Here is a 20,292-nt window from a genome sequence, read left to right on the forward strand (position 1 = left end):
CTGGTAACCCCAAAAGTGTCACAAATGTCAGTCAAGGGTCCGATCTGTCCGCTGCAATGTCGCAGTACCGCAAAAAAAATCGCAGATCGCCGCCATTACGCGTTAAAAAACAAAACAACAAAAATGACAAAAATCTTTCCCTTTGTTAGTAAACGCGATAACTTTTGCGCAAACCAATCAAAATACGCTTTTTGCGATTTTTTTTACCAAACATATGTAGCATAAAACAAATTGGCTGAAAATTTTAAAAAATTTTGATTTTTACTTTTTTTTTGGGGGGAATGTCATATAAAAAATGTGAAAAATATTGTTATTTTTGCAAAATTGACTCTCTTTTTTTGTTTATAGCGCGTGATCAAAAAATCGCACAGGTGATCAAATACCACCAAAAGAAAGCTCTGTTTGTGGGAAAAAAAGGACGTCAAATTCGTTTAGGTACAGCGTCGCACGACCGCGCAATTGTCCGTTAAAGTCACGCAGTGCCGAATCGCAAAATACCCCCTGGTCAGGAAGGGGGTAAAATCTTCCGGGGCTTAAGTGGTTAAACGGACCTCTACTGTCACCACTGTGACACTATCACAGTGCAGGTGCATTTATACGGAGACTTGATTACACACAGGTGGATTCTATTTATCATCATTAGTCATTTAGGTCAACATTGGATCATTCAGAGATCCTCACTGAACTTCTGGAGAGAGTTTGCTGCACTGAAAGTAAAGGGGCTGAATTATTTTGCACGCCCAATTTTTCAGTTTTTTATTTGTTAACAAAGTTTGAAATATCCAATAAATTTTGTTCCACTTCATGATTGTGTCCCACTTGTTGTTGATTCTTCACAAAAAATTACAGTTTTATATCTTTATGTTTGAAGCCTGAAATGTGGCAAAAGATCGAAAAGTTAAAGGGGGCCGAATACTTTCGCAATGCACTATATATATATATATATATATATATATATACTATCTTACCTGCCAAAAAAATGGTATTTCTGTCCATTCCGTTGGAAGACTTAAACAGCACAGCCCTTCCTAGTAGGGTTGGGGACTTGGTCTTTCTCTTTCTAGGCTGCAGGTTCACCTTTTTGTGCAGGTTTTCTCCCCACTCCACCCTGTGACTGGACAGTGAAAGGAGAAGCAGTATATCCTTGCATAGTTACATAGTTGGTACAGTTGAATAAAGACACCAGTCCATCCAGTTCAACCTGTGGTGTGTGTGTTTGTGTTTATTTTTATGTTGGTGTTTATGTCAATAGTAATTTCCATACCCCTGAATGTTGTGATCGTTAAGCTGCCCATCTAATAGTTTTTTTCTAAACTATTGACGCTCCCTGCTGATACCACTGTTAGTGGAGGGGAATTCCCCATCCTTACCACTTTGACAGTAAAGAACCCTCTGCACAGTTTGGGGTTAAACCACTTCTCTTCCAGTTTTATTGAATGGCTGTGTGACTTTTTAAACTCCCTTCCACAAAAAAAGTTATGCTAAGGTCACCAGTAAGGTATTTATACATCGCTATCATATCTCCTCTCAAGTGTCTCTTCTCCAGAGAGAATACAAGTTTAATGCTTGTAGCAAAAACAACTGGTTACTGTCCACACCTGTAACTGGTCTCTGCAGCAAGGAGCATTGGAAGGGCAATGCATATAACAAGACAAAAAGATTTCCAAGCTCTCCTTACCGACCAATCTGCGACCAACCGAATTGACCTGTCCAACAGTACGTGTTAAAAACAGGGGTTTAGTTGCACACATTTGCAAATACATGCGTAAGCCACAGAGCCCCGTCAAGGCACCCCATTATCTGTGGTCCTAACTCTAAATTCTGTGAGTCTCCAACAATGGAAGCACATGCATTTAATGGACAGGTGTAGGACAGATATACCTGAAAGTCATTCCTTGTAGCTAAGGTCCTCTAGTCCCTTTATTCGCTTTGTTGCTCTTCTCTGGACTTTCTCCAGTTCCAGCACAACCTTCTTGAGGACCGGTGCCCAGAACTGGACGGCATACTCAAGATGCGGCTGAACCAAAATCTTGTAGAGTGGCAGAATTGTAATTTTATCTCTTGAGTAAATCCTTTTATTGATGCATGCTAATATTCTGCTGGCTTTGCTTGCTGCAGCTTGGCATTGCCTGTCATCTACTAGAACCCCCGGATTCTTCTCCATCCTGGACTCCCCCAGCAGTTCTCCCCCTAACATGTAGCTTGCGTTGGTGTTTTTAACACCCCAATGCCATAAAGTTGCCCAACCCATTTTATTTAGGTCTTCTTGTAAGGTTTCCACATCTCGTTGTGAAGTTATCACCCTGCTTAGCTTTGTATCATCATAAAACACTGAGATTGAGCTATTTATCCCATCCTCTATATAATGTATGAAAAATTAAACAGAATTGGTCCCGGGATAGATCCTTGTGAGACCCCACTCACCACACCAGACCATCCTAATGAGTTAATTTCTCTGTCACTTTCCTGTCTCCTCCTATCAGCATGTTCCTCACACAGCAACACACCTTATTTTCTCATTGTGCTGCTTCTCATTCCCCTTCTCTGAGCTAAAATTCTTGTACTCACACTGCTTTGAAAAAAAAATATCTTAAAGAAACTTTTATTTTACAGTTTTGTCCCCCATGCGACAAAACATGTAGTACTTTTCCCCATGTTTCTAAATGCTTTCCAACCCCAGTTATGAATACCGACCTGCCCTCCTCCCCTCCAATATAGGTACTGTATATACGTGCCATACCTGTGGAACTCCCCTGGAAGCTGGAAATCACTGTAGTTGACATCACTACTACATTGATAGTCACTAACTTCTGAGTCCATTGCCAGGAGGCTGCCCTGCTGCTTAGTGAACACAGGAGGTTGCTGGCTTCACAGAGAACACTTCAGAGAACACTTTAGATTCCCTCAAAAAATTCAAAGCATTTTCTGATGCGATGAGGTGGAATGACGCAGTGCCAAGCGAGTGATCACTGTGCAGCATGGTAACAAGTGATCATTGTAGTAGGTGCCTACTACAGTGATTTCCAGCTTTAATAGGGATCAGCCAGGTATGGCTCATATATACTTACATTGGTTCAAGCTGCACCAATTTAACTATGCAAACAAAAAAAGCCATACCTAAACTTCAGCTTTAAATTGTAGGAATGGCTGGACACAAGGGCGTATCTACAGGAGGTGGCAAATGCAATCCAGCCCCATGTTGCAGGGGCCCGTGTGGCTTCCTTGTATGCCTGGTTAGGAGGAGTTGCATATAGAGGAACCAATCTTTCTATTCTCCTCCTGCAGCCACTAAATGCCTGCAGGAGGTAGAGGAGGAGAAGCTTCTTTCTCCAGCCCCCTGTGCTCTTTCCTGGCCCCCCTGTGCTCTCTTCTGCCCCCCCCCCATTCCCCGCAGCTCTGCTGGGTTCCCCCCTCCCCTCTCCCACTGACTGCATTCAGGGGATCTGTCAGGGTGGAAAGTGGGGAAGGGGATGGTAAATGTGTAATATACTGGCCACTTCCTTTTCTGAATGGAGAGTCAGTGATCCATACCAATCACTGACTCTGTCCATTCATAACTGAAACATAGTAAACTGTCAGGGAAATGGCCGTAGGAGAACTGGCAACATTGCCAGAAATAGCAATGGACGCTCCTGACTCAACTGGCACAGCCCTCTGCTGGCCGGTGTAACGTGAGAATTACCTACCCCGTGAGAAAAACCTACCCTCGTCACTTCCGGCCAGGAACAGCTGAGCAGCGCAGCAGTGCGCATGCCCACAGCCCCGGATACCTGATGTAACAGCTGAGGACCTGACTAGTGCGCATGCGCACTAGTAGGAAATTATCACGGTGTCCGTGAAAAAAACCTACCCACGCCACGCTTACGTTAAAACAGCTGTGCTGCAATATAAGTCATCTCCGCTCCTGTCCCTGTCACTACCCTGCTCTCGGCTAGTAAATATAAAAGCGGGTCTCGGCTCCGTGATTTATGTTCTGATACACCCGCCGCTTTAATATTTACTAGCCGAGATGAGGGAAGTGACAGGGATAGGAGTGGAGATCAGTCGTATTGCAGCACAGCTGTTTTAATGTAAACGCCGCATTACATACAGTGCCGTGCAACCGGAAGTGACGAGGGTAGGTTTTTCTCACGGGTAGGTAATTCTCACGGAACACCGGTCAGGGAAATGGCCTATAAAAGGTGGCCATAGGATCAGACTCATTGCTGGATTATCTCTCAGCTTCTTGTGCTTCCTGTTTGGATTTCCTGTTGTGACCTCGGCTTGTTCCTGATTCCGTTTGATATCCTGCTCCTGGTTTGACTCTTGGCTTCTTCCTCTGACCTTGCTTCCGTTACCTACCGTGTATGACCCCGGCTTGCTTCAAGACCTCAGCTATTCTGGTTGTCTCCTGTGCATGACCTCTGCTTGTACCACGGTTCCTGCTGCCTGCTGCAGTCCCAGACCTCGACCAGTACCTGTCTCCACTACTAGAGACTATTCCTCAGCACAAGGTAGCCTGGCTGCTTCAGAGCCCTTGAAGACTCATAACCTGCTGTGATTCCAGCCTGTTCCAGTTCGCTCTCGGTTTGCTCCTGGTTCTACCTACCTGCCTGCAGCTGGTAACCCATGCCACTTGGGGCGCCACACCCTCTTTACCATCTCCAGGGGTGTGCCGCACTGAGCCGCAAGGGGAGCCCTCTCAGCACCTTGGCCTCGGATCAGGTAACCATGACATAAACTGTGTTTACTATGCTTTAGTTTGTGAATGAACGGGAAGCTTTGTACAGAGCTATTCTGGTCTATTCATTCTGTGCAGCTGAGGCTGAAGAGAAGAAGATTGATGGCTGTGTCCTCAATCTCCTTTTTCTGTCATTTTAGACGCCTGATATTTCACCAAAGCCCCTACAATGGGGCTCCAAAAAATATTTAAATTTAAAAAATTTCATTAAAAAAAAAAAAATTGGCAAATAAAAATAGGTTAAAAAAATAATAAAAATAGAAATTAAAAACTACTGACACCAGTGGCTGAACTCCCAGGGTCATAGAGGTTGTACTTGCAACCGGGCCCCGGCGTTCCCCCAGCAGGCTCAGAGGGAAGGACCCCAGCTGAGGGTCAGGATGCCCTTCATGGTTTATTGCAGCGGGGGCCCTGAAGGTTCTAGTTAAGCCACTGTCTGGCCAGAAATGAAAACTCTTCAGCAGGCAAAATGCATTATATAAACAGTATTTGTGTGTGTATTTAGTCAATAATTGTTCTTTAATGAACACATAACTGCCTAAATCCCCCTACTATACTCGTAGCCATCTTGAAATGGCCCCAGCATGCCTGGCAGGAAAAATACCTGCTGGGATTTGTAGTTCCACAACAATCCATTGGCTGCAGACTGCTTTTCTACATTGTAAATCATTGAAATTCTTGTTTTTTTTGCATAGCGGTTGACTGACCACTAAATTACCATCTTAAAAGAGGATTAGCATTCCTCACAGTTGGATGCATGTTGCATTCAGATATCTAAATTCTTATCTCCATAACTCTCTCTGTATGAATACAATTTCTCACTGGACGAAATACTTAAATATGCTGTTATCAACCATCACATTTGGCTGCTATTCAAATTGACATGGACATGTTCTGTCAGTCTGCCTGCCAATCTCATTACTGTGCTAAGGATTGTGGCCCTGCATTTGGCTTTCTCCGTGCTCTTCGTGCATTCTACTCAATTAGAAGGAAATAAAAACAACGCATGAAAAAATAGTAAATAAAGAGGATTTGTGCAAAGCCTGAGAAACACCGACACCTGCATGACATTTACACTTTGCCGTGGACATAGAATTCCATTTTTTTATTTCGGTTTTATTGCAAAGAAAAAACTGAACTGGAACAAATGAGATCTGAATTTTATTATGCTTTTATAGAGTCGCCTTGCAGATAGTTAATTAGCTCATTTTAGTGCTTTTGGTACCTACCAAACGTTTCCACGCAATGGTAGTTATGAAGGACGCCAAAATGTCCTTTGATGAAATTTTTTCATGGAATCACAAAAATCTTTAAAAGACTGTTTTTGTTTCTGGGACTTTTAGAATTGTAAAGGGCAACTCTGCCAAGCATGGACATCATTATTTTGGATTCATTTGGATGTAGGGCATGGCTAGAGAAGATCAGAGCTTATCTCCATACCTAATCTCTCAACTGAACCTTCCCAAAACTTCACCTCCCCATAACCCCTTAGGAAAAAAACACACTACTGGTAAGTGGAGGTGAAGTGTTACTGAAGCCAGGAGCCTGCATTCACTATATCTGGTCTCCCACAGTACACAAAACATGGAAATGCAATTATTTTAGTAAATATGAACTGTTAAATACCTTTTCTCATCAGCAGTTAGAGCAGTCTTGTGACTTCTATCAGTGTCTAACCAAGCACTGGTTAACGCTTGTAGGAGGAGTTTTCATTCTCCTCTAACTGTCCTATGAGGATGCATGACCCCTGGCCCTCTGTCTGGGCAGAACTGATTGGCAGTACTGATTGACAAATGACTTGCACCTCTGTAGTGTAGCACTGCCCCCTTGGGGGTTGCTTGTAATCGTATGTTCTTCTGTGCCGCTTTGACCCTGTGAACCATCCAGCCCTCCTGACACTCTAGGTTCAGACATGTTCTGTATACCTTTAAATGGCACACTGACACAATGCAGATAGATTTTAACTCTTTAGCTTGGCTTTACTCGAGCAAAAGGATTGAAAAAAGTATTAATCAACTAGGCCCTGGATAAACAGCCAGGACTCAGTTGAAATAACACTAAAGAACAATGAGAAAACAAGTTATAATAACAAGTAAATGCACCAAATATACGCAATATCTTACAGTAAGTGAATGAATCTTTCAGAAAGCTATAAACTGCTATGAAAAATGCTTTTATTAAAGGGGAACCCCAGGCTGGCTTATAATACCTGTATCCTAAAGAGAGATGAGGTAATCTAGATACCATTAATTTATCCCCTTTAAGAGCAATGATATAGCAATGTTCAGTATGCAAGGCCATGCTAAGATCTTCACCGGCAGTTGGAGCTCAAAGAACAAATAATTCACCAGTGTAGCACAGTGTGAAACAGGCAATGCAGGATAGCTGGTTCTGATTAATGATGATCCACTAACTGACCCAAGTTTAGAGTGTCTGTATTCAGTGTCTAAGAGAGACTGTAGCAACTGGTAACTGGACTCTGAGCAGGTGCTCTCTCACCAATCCTGATGTCTCTCTTATGAGTTCTGTAACAAAAGGCAATGGCAAATCTCTATGCTATGAGACACTGAGATGGCTGAGCTGTTTCAATGAGTCCTGCTGACTCCACTCAATCAGCGATGTAGCGACTGTCATCTGTCCCGCCTGGGCTGAGTCTGCAGACAGCTGGGTGGTGAGCAGTAGGCCGCAGTCCTCTTTCTCTGCGGAAAACCAGTGCACACAAGATGGATCCTGGGAATCAAGAGAGTGTGGGCCTGTTAAGCAGATCCCTTTATAGTCTCTCCCACAATTCACTCCTGGAGCCCATGGCCTGTTGGGAAGTGTAGTTCTTAAACAGTTCAGCAGTGCAGTAATATCCTTTTAAAAGACTACAGTTCCCATGATGCCTTTCTTCCAGTCTCAGAAGTATGATGCATGAAATCTGAAACCAACACTAAGGGAGTATAGAGACAGTCTGAGAGAGCAGAGAGTAAGTCTGCAGTGCCAGTCATTGGTAGTCCGCTCCTGGCTACACTAGCAATACACACCAAACTGAGCACTGCAGAGTGCTTCCAAGGCTCTGTACTATCAGCAGATAGATTGGGGACAGTAAAGGAGAGGATGTTATGGACAATGAACACAGGTGCATTTTATTGATGGCATTTTGAATGCACAGAGATGCTGTGACAAGATCCTGAGGCCCATTGTTGTGCCATTCATCCATGATCATCACCTCATGTTGCAGCATGATAATGCACGGCTCCATGTTGCAAGGATCTGTACACAATTCCTGGAAGCTGAAACCATCCCAGTTGTTACATGACCAGCATACTCACAATCAACAACCTGATCAACTCTATGTGAAGGAGATGTGTTGCACTGTGTGAGGCAAATGGTGGTCACACCTGATACTGACCCCCTGGACCCCCCCCCCCAATATAGTAAAACTGCACATTTTAGAGTGGCCTTTATTGTGGCCAGCTTAAGGCACACCTGGCAATAATCATGCTGTCTAATCAGTATCTTGATATGCCACACCTGTGAGGTGGATGGATCATCTCAGCAAAGGAAAAGTGTTCACTAACACAGATTTAGACAGATTTGTGAACAATATTTGAGAGAAATAGGCCTTTTGTGTACATAGAAAAAGTCTTAGATCTTTGAGTTCAGCTCATGAAAAATGGGGGCAAAAACAAAAGTGTTGCGTTTATAATTTTGTTCAGTGTATGTAGCACCCTCCTAGGTTCTAGAAGAGAGAGTATAGTTTTTGGGTCTCTCTGCTTACCAGAGAGATTGCCAGGTAAATGTATATTGCTCTCTGCTCACCAGAGAGCAGGATCCATTGGTAGGGTCTGCTCATGGGGCTCAGGTGCAGCTCAGCTTGTCTGTAATGTTTCACACTGGTCCAATAGGGAGGCATGGAGAGCGGGGGTCCCGGAAGGAGGGGGAGGCTGCCCCTCCTCTGTAGAAGCTGCCATGCGGCCTTGGGTGGTCAACCTGAGGGCCTGAATGTTAGACAGGAGCTGAGCCTAGAGGTTCTGCAGAGCTGACTGGAAGGGAGACACAGGGAAGTATCTGATTCTGCCTATAGTGAGTATAGATCTGCGTCATGGGGCCTGTCCTGTGAGGGCCATCCCTTCAGGAGGAAGAGTCAGTGGACAGGTGTTAGTCAAGGGGATGCTAGCGAGTTTCCTGAAGATAAAGTTGTTTGCATGAAGCCTACTGCTATAAAGAGAGCATCAGGACCTAAATTCTTCCATACATGTGTCACTATGGTTAAAGCAGCGTGTCAGCTTCCACAATTAATCTGGTGAGGTATAGCGAGAGTTGTCCTTATCTACTGTGAATAGTTCAGTTGAAGTATCCCACTATTTCCTTCTCCCATCGAAGTTCCACAATAAATACATAATCAAATACTCTAGACTGTTTATTGAGTGACGAGCAAACGGAATGTGTGGAAAGTCCCCTTAGTGACTGTCTGCAGCTAATCAGAGGGAGACCCAAGAAGTCAACACACAGCAAGCCCTACGGGGACAGTGCTACATGTAATTAGAAGGAAGAGGAGGAGGAGAAGCAACGACTGTTAAAAGAGCTTTTTGATCATTATTTTAACATTTACACAGACTGACAGTCCAGCTATTTGAAAGTGGAGAGTTCAGTGGGACAGGCACAGACCTTGCGAACACCAACTGGTGACAGGCTTTGACAGGTGGACATCAACAGCGAAGGATAGACAGACAGATCTGGGTAAAGTTCGCCAAACCTCTCTTGACTTCCAAAGCAATTGTCCTTTCAAAATAAACAGAGTTATGTGGGAGGTGAAAGGATATTTTGTTTGACAGTCAGAGCTCTTTCACACCATAACACGCTTGTGCAAATAATATGCATGCACTAGCCTGGACTGCCGTGCTGGCACTATTAAGCTGCCTGTGCCCTCTCATCCTTCTACCATCATCTTCACAGCAGGACAGAGGGCTTGAGATGTGACAGGTCGGATTGAGGGCAGGAGCTGCCTACCTTAAACGTTAACAGCATTTGACCACCCACTTATTATCAGGAAAAGAAGGGAAGCTTGTGCCCTTCATCCAGACCTTTCCCACCTACCACCCTCTGCCCTGCTATGTAAGGTAAGAATAGAAAGAGTGACCTTGCCCCCCCCCGTGACATCAAAAACTGGGGCATGCTGAGTCGATGATGTCACAAGTGGGCAGCGCCATCCGCTGGCTTCTGCCCATTATCTATTTAAGAATTGTCATACGGTGGAGCAGGCAGTCGCGGGAGCGTTCAATGAGGCTGAAGGTTTTTGTTTTTTTCTTTTTTTGAGTCCAGCGGTGAGGCGGGGATTGTGATTGACAATGGATCTGCACCATGGGACATTTTTTTGTATTTTTATTAAACAAATTGTCAAATATTTGTGTTGTGTTTTTATTCACTTACACTCTTTTGGTGAATTGGTACCAGTACTATATCCACTATACTCATTCACATGGGGGGGGGGGGGGGGGCAGAATCTGGGGGACCCCTTGTTTATTTTAGATTCTGATAAACCCCTTGTCTGCAGACCCCCACAACCACTGCCCAGGGTTGTGGGGAAGAGGCCCTTGTCCCCATCAACATAGGGACATGGTGCTTTGGGGTGGGGGGCAGAGCCCCGACTGCCCCAAAGCACCCCCCATGATGGGGGCATGTGGCCTGGTATGGTTCAGGAGTGGGGGGCTTTTCTTGCCTGCTGGTGTGCATTCTCGGATAAGGGTCTGTTATGGATTTTGGGGGGACAACATGCAGTTTTCTTTTTTTTAATTTTGGCATGGGGTTTCCCTTAACAATCGTAGCAGCCCCTAAGGGCCTGGTATAGATTAGGGGGGACCCCACGCTGTTTTTTCTGAATATTCTATTGCCGGCATTCTTTTGTTTACTTTTCAGCTCTCAGTGGGGAAGCTGATGAGCCCACTCCTAAACAACCAGCTACAAAGAATTAGAATCAGTCGATCGTTTTTCAACCAATCCAAATTCAAAACGTCCTGAAAATGTGGAATTGGTTAGAAAATAATAAACTAAACAAAATTAAATACATTTCCGAAACAAAGTTAGTAACATAATGAGTCTATCCAGTACTCAACAAAACAAATATATCCGTTCTGCAGATGTCCATAAACAGGGGCGCTGTGATGTAAAGGGAGGACTGCAGTGTTAAGGGGGCACTGTGAAGTAAAGGAAGGGCTGTGATGTAAAGGAAGGCTGCTATATAAAGAGGAAGATTGTGATTTCAAGGGGTGTACTGTGAAGGAAATGGGGCTGCTATGATGTACCAGGGGATCTGCAATGTACAGGGGGTACTGTGATGTAAAGGGGTGCTCTGTGATTGAATGGGAAGACCATGTGCGCTGTAATGTAAAGAGGGGAGCCTTAATGTAAAGAGAGGGCTGTATTGTAGAGGGAGGAATGTGATGTAAAGAGGAGGCTGGGGTGTAAAGCGGGTTGCTGTAATGTAAAGGGGGGCTGTGATGTTAAGGGGGGGCTTCAATGTAATAGGGTGTACTTTAATGTAAATGGGAGACTTTGATACAATCGGGGTTGTGATGTGAAAGGGGCTATGAAATATGGGGGGGAGGGGTTGTGATGTAAATGGGAGCGATGTAAAGAAGGGGCTGTAATGTAAAGGTGGGGTGTGATGTAAAAGGGGGACATATTGTAAAGAGGGGCACTGTGATGTAAAGGGGGACCTCTGTGATGTAAAAGAGAGTGCTTTGATGCAAAGGGGTATGTGATGAAAATGGAGGGATTGTGATGTAAAGGCTAGGGATTGATGACACTGATCTAAAAGGGGAACTGTGATGTGAAGGTGGTGGGGCTGTAACCTGAACATGAACATGGGATTCAGACCTTTGCTGGAAAAAGATTTTACTGACTGGAGCCCTGTAAATTTTAATCCAATACCCTTGTTATAGAGCATCGGAATGAGCTGTGGCAAAATGCTACATGTCCTATTTAATGCTACTTGCCCAACGCAATATCTCCACAATTCCCTGGGTATCTGGACCCAAGAAGTGTATGTTTCCCTGTCTCCCTTCCCGACTGGATCTAGGGTAGTGCTGAAATGAGCTGCATAACCCCCCCCCCCCCCCCAGATTTTATTCAAATCCCCCTAGGACCAGTGGCTTTGGCTTTAGAAGGTGGAGGGACCAGGGGGCGTTGCGCAGTCATGACAATGCCGAAGCAAGTTCCTCCACCTAAAACTCCCTCATCCATGTCTTAATGGACCTTGCTTTGTGCACTGGTCCAAATCATTTGGTGGAGGAGGGATTGCTTTTTCAGGGGTTGGGCTTGGCCCTTTAGTTTGAGTGAAGGGAACTCTTATGGTGTCAGCATACCAAGACATTTTAAACACTTTCATGCTCCCAACTTCGTGGGAACAGTTTGGGGATGGCCCCTTCCAGTTCCCACATGGCTGTGCACCAGTGCACAAAGCAAGGTACATAAAGACATGAATGAGCAAGTTTGGGGTGGAGGAACTTGATTGGCCTGCACAGAGTCCTGACCTCAACCCAATAGAAAACTTGTGGGATGAATTAGAGCGGAGACTCTGAGCCAGGCCTTCTTGTGAAACATCAGTGCCTAACCTCACAAATGAGCTTCTGAAAAAATGGTCAAACATTCCCATAGACACACTCTTAAACCTTGAGGACAGCTTTCCCATAAGAGTTGAAGCTGTTATAGCTGCAAAGGGGGGCCAACTCAATACTGAACCCTACAGACTAAGACTGGGATGCAATTAAAGTTCATGTGCGTGTAAAGGCAGGCGTCCCAATAAATTTTTACAGTAGAGTGTACATTTGCAGTCTGTAATGATATGGATGTTGTGTTTACGAAATATGGATTTTATTAATTGGAAAAGTGCATTGGAGAAGGAGTGGGGATTCAACAAGCATGCAAGTGAGACCTGGAAAAGAGCAAATGGATGGAGAGTTTGCATGAACATTTCATAAAAGTTTTAAAAATATAGACGTGGTATAGGTCTTGCCAGAGTGGAACTTAAGGTCCGATGGGTAGAGTGGAGCTGCAAGGGTTGATCATGTGAAGGGTGCTAGGCATTCATTCTGGAAAGTTCATAAGAGGAAGTTTAAGACGTGAAGTGCATTGAAAGTCAAGAGTTGTGGGGAAGTATTAATTATTTAAAAAAACAAAATTGGCACATCACTGGGCAGGTCTTTGGGGAGTTAGTGAATACTTGGATTGTTACAAAACTGGGGTGCCCATTTTGGGATGGTTATTGGTCGTTTTCCCAGGAGCTAGGTCTCCTGGGGGAAAAAGAAAGAATGTGTAAATTCGTAATGTCTCCGGCCTAGTTGGGTGCGGCAGAGAACATGGGCAATACTAATTATGAACTGTGTTTTTAAGGAAACCAAAAGACCCCCTTCCTCGTTGCATAGTCTAAATTGTTTATTATTTGTTCTTATGTTAACGTGATTTTATTTATTTCATTTTAAAAAAATGGCTGCTATCATTTAGTCATGTCGCCACATCCATGTGCAAGCTTTTTTCCTTATGGGTTTAGGTGATGAATAGAGAAGCAATGGGTGAGACTGTGTCCCATCTGCTAGGTCCAAAACAGATTGATAAGAATAGGTACTATGTGAAACGTGGTTCAATTCCTAGCTGTGAATATGTTGCCCCTCCATGGGACCTCTAAGAGCCTGGAGTTTAGTAAAGAAAATTTGTATGCACAACTGTTCCTGAAGCTATTTGAACATTACTAAAGGATGCCAAACTTGGAGACGTAGCAAATGGGGTACCACAGCATGCAAAATATACATCCCATGATGTACAAAATGAGAAGACTGAAACCATGGTGAGCCTTGTGTTACATGAAATCAAAAATAAATAGGACAAAGTTGACACAGCAGGGTTCTATTTAAAGAGTAATGGGACATGGGGCAGAGACAACATAGAGAATCTATCAATAATGATTTGGTTTGTCTGCAACTCCTGGGGAATACCTGATTGGTTTGCTGGGCCCGAGTCAGTTGGATGCTGAGTACATAACAACACAGATACTGAAACATCTCTCAGATGGGGGTTACAACATAATCAGTGCTATGATGGTTCTTCTGTAATGAGTGAAATAAAAGGTGGGGTGCAGACATTGCTACAAAAAAAAATTGGCTGCCATGTTCCATACATACACTGCTTCAACTGTCAGCTTCTTCTGTTGGTGGTGCATGCTATGCAACCTGAGCCATGTGCAGAAACATTTTTTTAAGTTATCAGGTTCACTATGCTCATTCTTTCATCATTAGTATCCTACACAGCACGGCAATGCACCATCTCTGAAAAGATTACTGGAAATATGGTAGACCAGTCATTACCATGTGGTCTGGGGTGTGTTTGAAATCACCATGCTGCACTAAAATATTAAGAACCAGTAATGTTTCAAGGCTGTGGCACACAAAGAGAAAAGACTGGTAAAAATAAGAGCTGTTCAAACACTTAAGACCATGAGTATACAGTGTGTTGATAGTATGCCCCCATGATATTTTTACTGCACCCCCAGATCTGACAGGCTGAATCTTGCCCTGGACAGAGGTGGTAGGCATGTGGTCTGCAACCAGGCATATGGTCCTCCACTGTTGGTCCCAGCATATAGGCAGCTTAGTGGACCTGCATTCCTAGCAGGGGCTAAATGGCAACTGTCGGCCCAGGGGGCAAGTACAAATCAGAGGCCCATGGGGCAGCAACTTAGCCTCCCTCCCGCCTCCCACTCCCCCTCTTCCTTGTCTCCTCCTGACCCCCATTCCAGGCTGAAGCTTGGGTCCAGGTACTCTCTACTCACCAGCCGAATCCAGGGTTCCCGACCTGGCCAACAGGAAGCAGTTGGGGGGAGCTGGGACAGCTCAGTCGGGGCTGCCTGGGAGAGGGGAGTCTCCAGTGGGGCATGCAACTAGCCTCTGCTCAGACACAGTTTACACCATCCATGCTGGGGTAGAGGCCTGTGTTCTGTCCTTGTCTTCATCCCACATTCAGTAGGTCAGCATTGGGGACTTTTTACTTTTCTTCACCCGGAATTCTGTGGCAGAAGCGATGCAGCCTTTTTAAAGGGCATCAGAGTGGCCCGGAGGTCAATTGCCCCCCTGCCCCCTGGGCCAGTCATCCCTTGATTCCCAGCCATCCACTTGTGGTAACAACCCTGAGATTCCTCTAGTTACTAGCCTGTGGTGCCAGCTAAGAGATTCCTCCAGCTGTTCGCCTGTAAAACCAAGACCTACCCTGGAGACATTGTTGAAGGGGCCAAGCACAAGTAGCTGTTTATGCACTGTACTATACAGTGTGCTGCTAAGGTAAGCATTTCATAATGTGCTAGTATGCGATGCATACTGTCACATTATGCCGTTGTCTTGGAGTTTTTTTTTTTTTTTTAAAAGGTTGTGGTTTACTACCGCTTTAAGGACCATGTCCTTTTCTGACGTTCCTTGTTTACAAGTAAAAATACTATACCCTTGCTAGAAAATGACTTAGAACCCCAAACAAAATATATATATATATATATATATATATATATATATATATATTGATGCTGATATCCCATCACCAACACCAAAATAAAATTGCGCTCACCAGATGCTGTTGACCCTGAATACCATATAGCATGAGGGTCAAAAAGGCTGTTAGGATGGTAGAGGATTCCTGAAACGATCTGCCACCACTGTTGTCTCCCAGGTCTATATCCAGCAGGGTAGGTAGAAAGGATCACTCACAGAAATCCAGACCCATGTGGAAATAAACCAAAGGAAACAGAGATAGTGTAAAACCCAAATAAAAAGTTTGGTCAAATCCTTTGAGAATGTCTTTTGGGACGAAATGCATCAGGATCGTGCCTGTTTAGCCAGACTTGCATTTGTTTCTGCCTTTACCATTGGAAAGTTTGTGAGCGTTATTCCCCTTTTTTAATAAACTTTTTATTTAGGTGTTGGTGATGGGATATCAGTATCAAGATTCACCTCTCTGTTTTGGATTACTCCATGTGCACTTACCATTGTGAACTTTATGGACTTTTTTGATTGTATTCAGTTACAGATTTTCACATTTACTGATCACATATGTCATTTTATTTGTTTGTATTGAGAACTGTTGCAGTTCCTCACCCATTAAGCACTGCACTTTTATTTTATTTTCCTTTGCATCAACCTTTTTGTCAGTTTTGTGTCAGCAGCTTATACACTTGATTGGTTAGCGCAGTTTATGCACCCCTTTTTTTCCATATATATATATTAGCAGAAGACCTAGAGAATAAAATGGTGGACATTGCATTTTTTTATGTTACACGGTTTTTGTGCAGCAATTTTTTTCACATGCTATTTTAAAATTGGGAATGGAACCAAACTACGGTACTAAAAAATCTCCATAGGCGATGCTTTAAAAATGACTACAGGTTACTAGTTTAGAGCTACAGAGGAGGTCTAGTGCTAGAATTATTGCTCTTGCTCTGACGTACGTGGTGATACCTCATATGTGTGTTGCAAATACCGTTTACATATTTGGGCGTGACCTACGTGTGTGTTCTTATTTATTTTATCACAATTGTTTTCATTTTTACACTTTCCCTTTCAAAAAAATAGTTTGATCACTTTTATTGCTATCGCAAGGAATGCAAACATCCCTTGTGATAATAAGTTAGCATGACAGGTCCTCTTTATGGAGAAATTTGGGGTCTAAAAGACCCCAAATCTATCCTATACCCTTAAAAGCAAAAGATCAAAAAAATATTTTTTGATCTTTTTCTTTAAAAAAAAAAAACACCCTTATTTACATGGGGCCAGAACCGGAAGTGACATCACTCTGGTCCTCCCAGGGCATAGAGATGTGTGGAGGCCATCTTTCCTTAGCTCATCTCTGTGCCCAGCCACTGCCTGAATGACCTTCGCCTGAGGGAAAAAATACTACTGGGATTATGTCATCTATAGTAGCTGCAGTATTAAACATCAAATCATTAAGTATTTTCCTAGTAAGGCGGTCGTCAAGTGGGTATACCCCATTTTTGCCAACAAACGCACTGCAGCCCCGTTTACGGAGCTTCCCTATTTGCTCGAATGTGTAGCGTTCGCTATATGTCAGGTAAACTTTGCTGCGGGTGCAAAGAGAAGCATCATGACTGTGACATGCAAACACCCCCCATCTGCTGCCTATTGCAGCTTAAGGGGGGAGGGCATTAGTAGGCAGCAAAACCTCAGCTCAAGTGTTCATTTTTTTTTTCGCCACCCAAGCACATGTGTAAATGAAGCCTTAAAGAGGGCACCAACTGCAAAATCTTAAGAAGCGCTGCTATGCCTGGTACAGATTCACCCTCTCCATGTATCCCAGTAGCCATTTTTACTGAGCAGAAAGTAAAAGAAAATCCAACATTTATCATAGGAACATAGAGGGAGAAAATCTTCCAAAAAGCACACCTATTCCAGTGGCATCCGTGTAATAGGGGAATTCCCTTCATATTGTACAGATTTCTTTTCACTTCTTGTTGCCTCTTTAGTATTGAAAGTGCAGGGAAATCTCGCCAATGGGGCACAGACCTGGCAAGGGTTTTATCCCTTCCATTCTCTATCCAAAAATAAAAACAAATTTGACTGGAGTCCTTCAGGTGTTTTTTTAGCAAACTCCATGCAGGCTTTCATGTGTCTTACACTGAGGAGAGGCTTCCGTCGGGCCACTCTGCCATAAAGCCCCGACTGGTGGAGGGCTGCAGTGATGGTTGACTTTCTACAACTTTCTCCCATCCCCTGACTGCATCTCTGGAGCTAAGCCACAGAGATCTTTGGGTTCTTCTTTACCTCTCTCACCAAGGCTCTTCTCCCCCGATAGCTCAGTTTGGCCGGACGGCCAGCTCTAGGAAGGGTTCTGGTCGTCCCAAACGTCTTCCATTTGAGGATTATGGAGGCCACTGTGCTCTTAGGAACCTTAAGTGCAGCAGATATCTTTTTGTAACCTTGGCCAGATCTGTGCCTTGTCACAATTCTGTCTCTGAGCTCTTCAGGCAGTTCCTTTGACCTCATGATTCTCATTTGCTCTGACATGCATTGTGATCTGGAAGGTCTTATATAGACAATCAAGTCCAATCAGTATAATCAAACACAGCTGGACTCAAATGAAGGTGTAGAACCATCTCAAGGATGATCAGAAGAAATGGAAAGCACCTGAGTTAAATATATGAGTGTCACAGCAAAGGGTCTGAATACTTAGGACCATGTGATATTTCAGTTTTTCTTTTTTAATAAATCTGCAACAATGTCAACAATTCTGTGTTTTTCTGTCAGTATGGGGTGCTATGTGTACATTCATGAGGAAGAAGAATGAACTTAAATGATTTTAGCAAATGGCTGCAATATAAAAAAGAGTGAAAAATTTAAGGGGATCTGAATACTTTCCGTACCCACTGTGTATATATATATATATATAATGTAAACAAAAAGTGACAGAAAAGGCTTGGTCTTCATGTGGATAAGTGCATTTTCTCTACCGAAAACTATAACAGGATTTATCATGCATTAATACTAAGGGAGTTGTATTTTGTTTTATTTGCTATGTGATATTTTATAATATAATGTAATATATTATATTATATTATATTATATTATATTATATTATATTAGGGCTTGACAAATTTGCTTTAAATCTAGGAGCCAGCTAAAAAAGTTAGAACCCAGTTTTTTTTTAACAAATAAATCTTATGACGGGAACATGTAACTTCTCCTTTAACCCTTTCACAGTCATAGCTGTTTTAGCATTTTATGGGAATATGTTACATGTTCCCGTCATAAGATCTGTTTTTGCATTTTATGCACACGTTTAAAAAATCATTTTAGGCCTAAGGATTACATAAAAAACTCAAACATTACATATTTTCTGAAAGCATACACCCTAGAGAATAAAATAGTGGTAGTTCCAATTTTTTTTTTTGTCACACAATATTACTGCAAAGATCTAGGAAATACAACATTTCAATAAAAAACACATTAAAAGTTAATATTAGGGGGCACAAAAACAAACAAAAATGACCCAAATTTGTTAAAATATAAAAGCTAAGGTTGCACAGAGTAAATAGATCCCCAACATATCAAACCTTAAAGATGTCAGTACCCTCCATTTTTCTATAGGCGACACTTAAAAGGCCCCCTGTAGCTCATCAGTTTAGCGTTACGAAGGAGGTTTTGTGCTAGAATTATTGCTCTCATAGGGGACAAAAAGTCCCCTATGTGATGATTTTTTTTTTTGGTGATAGGTTCTCTTTAATGCGACATCTGGGGTCCAAAAGACCCTGCATGTCTCCCTTGTTCTCCACTGAATGTAATGTAATGCAATGCACATTGCACTGCATTATATTCTTTCCTGGGCTTGACGGCCGGGGAAACTGTCAACAGGGACCCGGAGGTGACTTTGCACGTCACTTCCGGGTCAACAACTAGAAGGAGAAGCGCGGAGGTGTGTCGGCTCTCCTCCCTCCGCTCTAGCTGGCGGCACCTGCTATGCCTGTTCTGGGCCCACATATGGGCAAGCCGAGCCCTGGATTCATAGCAGGGAGCACACGCGGGGTGTGGGCAGCAGCCCATGCGTCAGGATGAAACCTCTTGTGGCAATGGCGGCCTGGCGTCTGGGGTTTGTCCACCCTGTGTTATACAGTAATGCGTTATGTTATGTTACATAATATTGCAACATATTGTATGTTCTATATTATATTTTATGTCATATATCATATATGCACTTGGTTAGTCTTTCAATATTTAAATTACCTTATATGGTGTGTCTAAAACAATAATTCATACAAAAAAAAGTCATTTAATACATGTGAATATGCAGGTATGTGGGTAGGAAGGAGCATGTTGGTTGTGGAATCCATTATCTTTTTTTCTTTCACAGCGTAGACTGCTTAACTCACACTTCATACAATCAAATCAGACACTTATCTCCTGGGAGACTTATTAGGAAAATTACATTTTGTGAAGTGTTTGGTTGACTACACCTGTAAAATAAATGTGGCCCGAAATTTCCTCTCCTATTTCTCCTCAAATCTGTCCCTCATTCTCCTCACAGCGTGGTGCCATTACTGGGCTCCCTGTCTAAGGGAAAATTAATTGCTAAAGTATATTGTCTGGAGCTGAGTGAAACTAGGAGAAGGGCCAGCAATGCTGGGGCCTGCAGAAGAGGTGGAGTCTTAGTGGGGTGATTGAGAATCATGAATTCTGTTTACCAGATTCAAGAGTTCAAGGCAGAGGATGTGTCCTGTACAGGCGGTCCCCGGGTTACAAACAGGATGGGGACTGTAGGTTTGTTCTTAAGTTAAACTTGTTTGTAAGCTGGAACAGGTACATTTTTTAAGTGTGGCTCCAGCCAAAAGAATCATTTTTTGCCTTTGATACGGTTGACCATCCCCTCCTCCCCAAAAAACTCCATGCCTTTGGTCTCTGTGACTGTACTCTTCACTGGTTATCTTCCTACTTATCCTCCTTTAGCATTACTTACAATTCTACTTCCTCCTCTCCTCTTCCTTTCTCTGTTGGGGTCCCCCAAGGCTCTGTTTCTTGGACCTCTCCTATTTTCAATCTACCCCT

The sequence above is a fragment of the Pelophylax lessonae genome, assembly GCF_965119305.1.
Source record: "Pelophylax lessonae genome assembly, chromosome: 13".
NCBI classification, from domain to species: domain Eukaryota; kingdom Metazoa; phylum Chordata; class Amphibia; order Anura; family Ranidae; genus Pelophylax; species Pelophylax lessonae.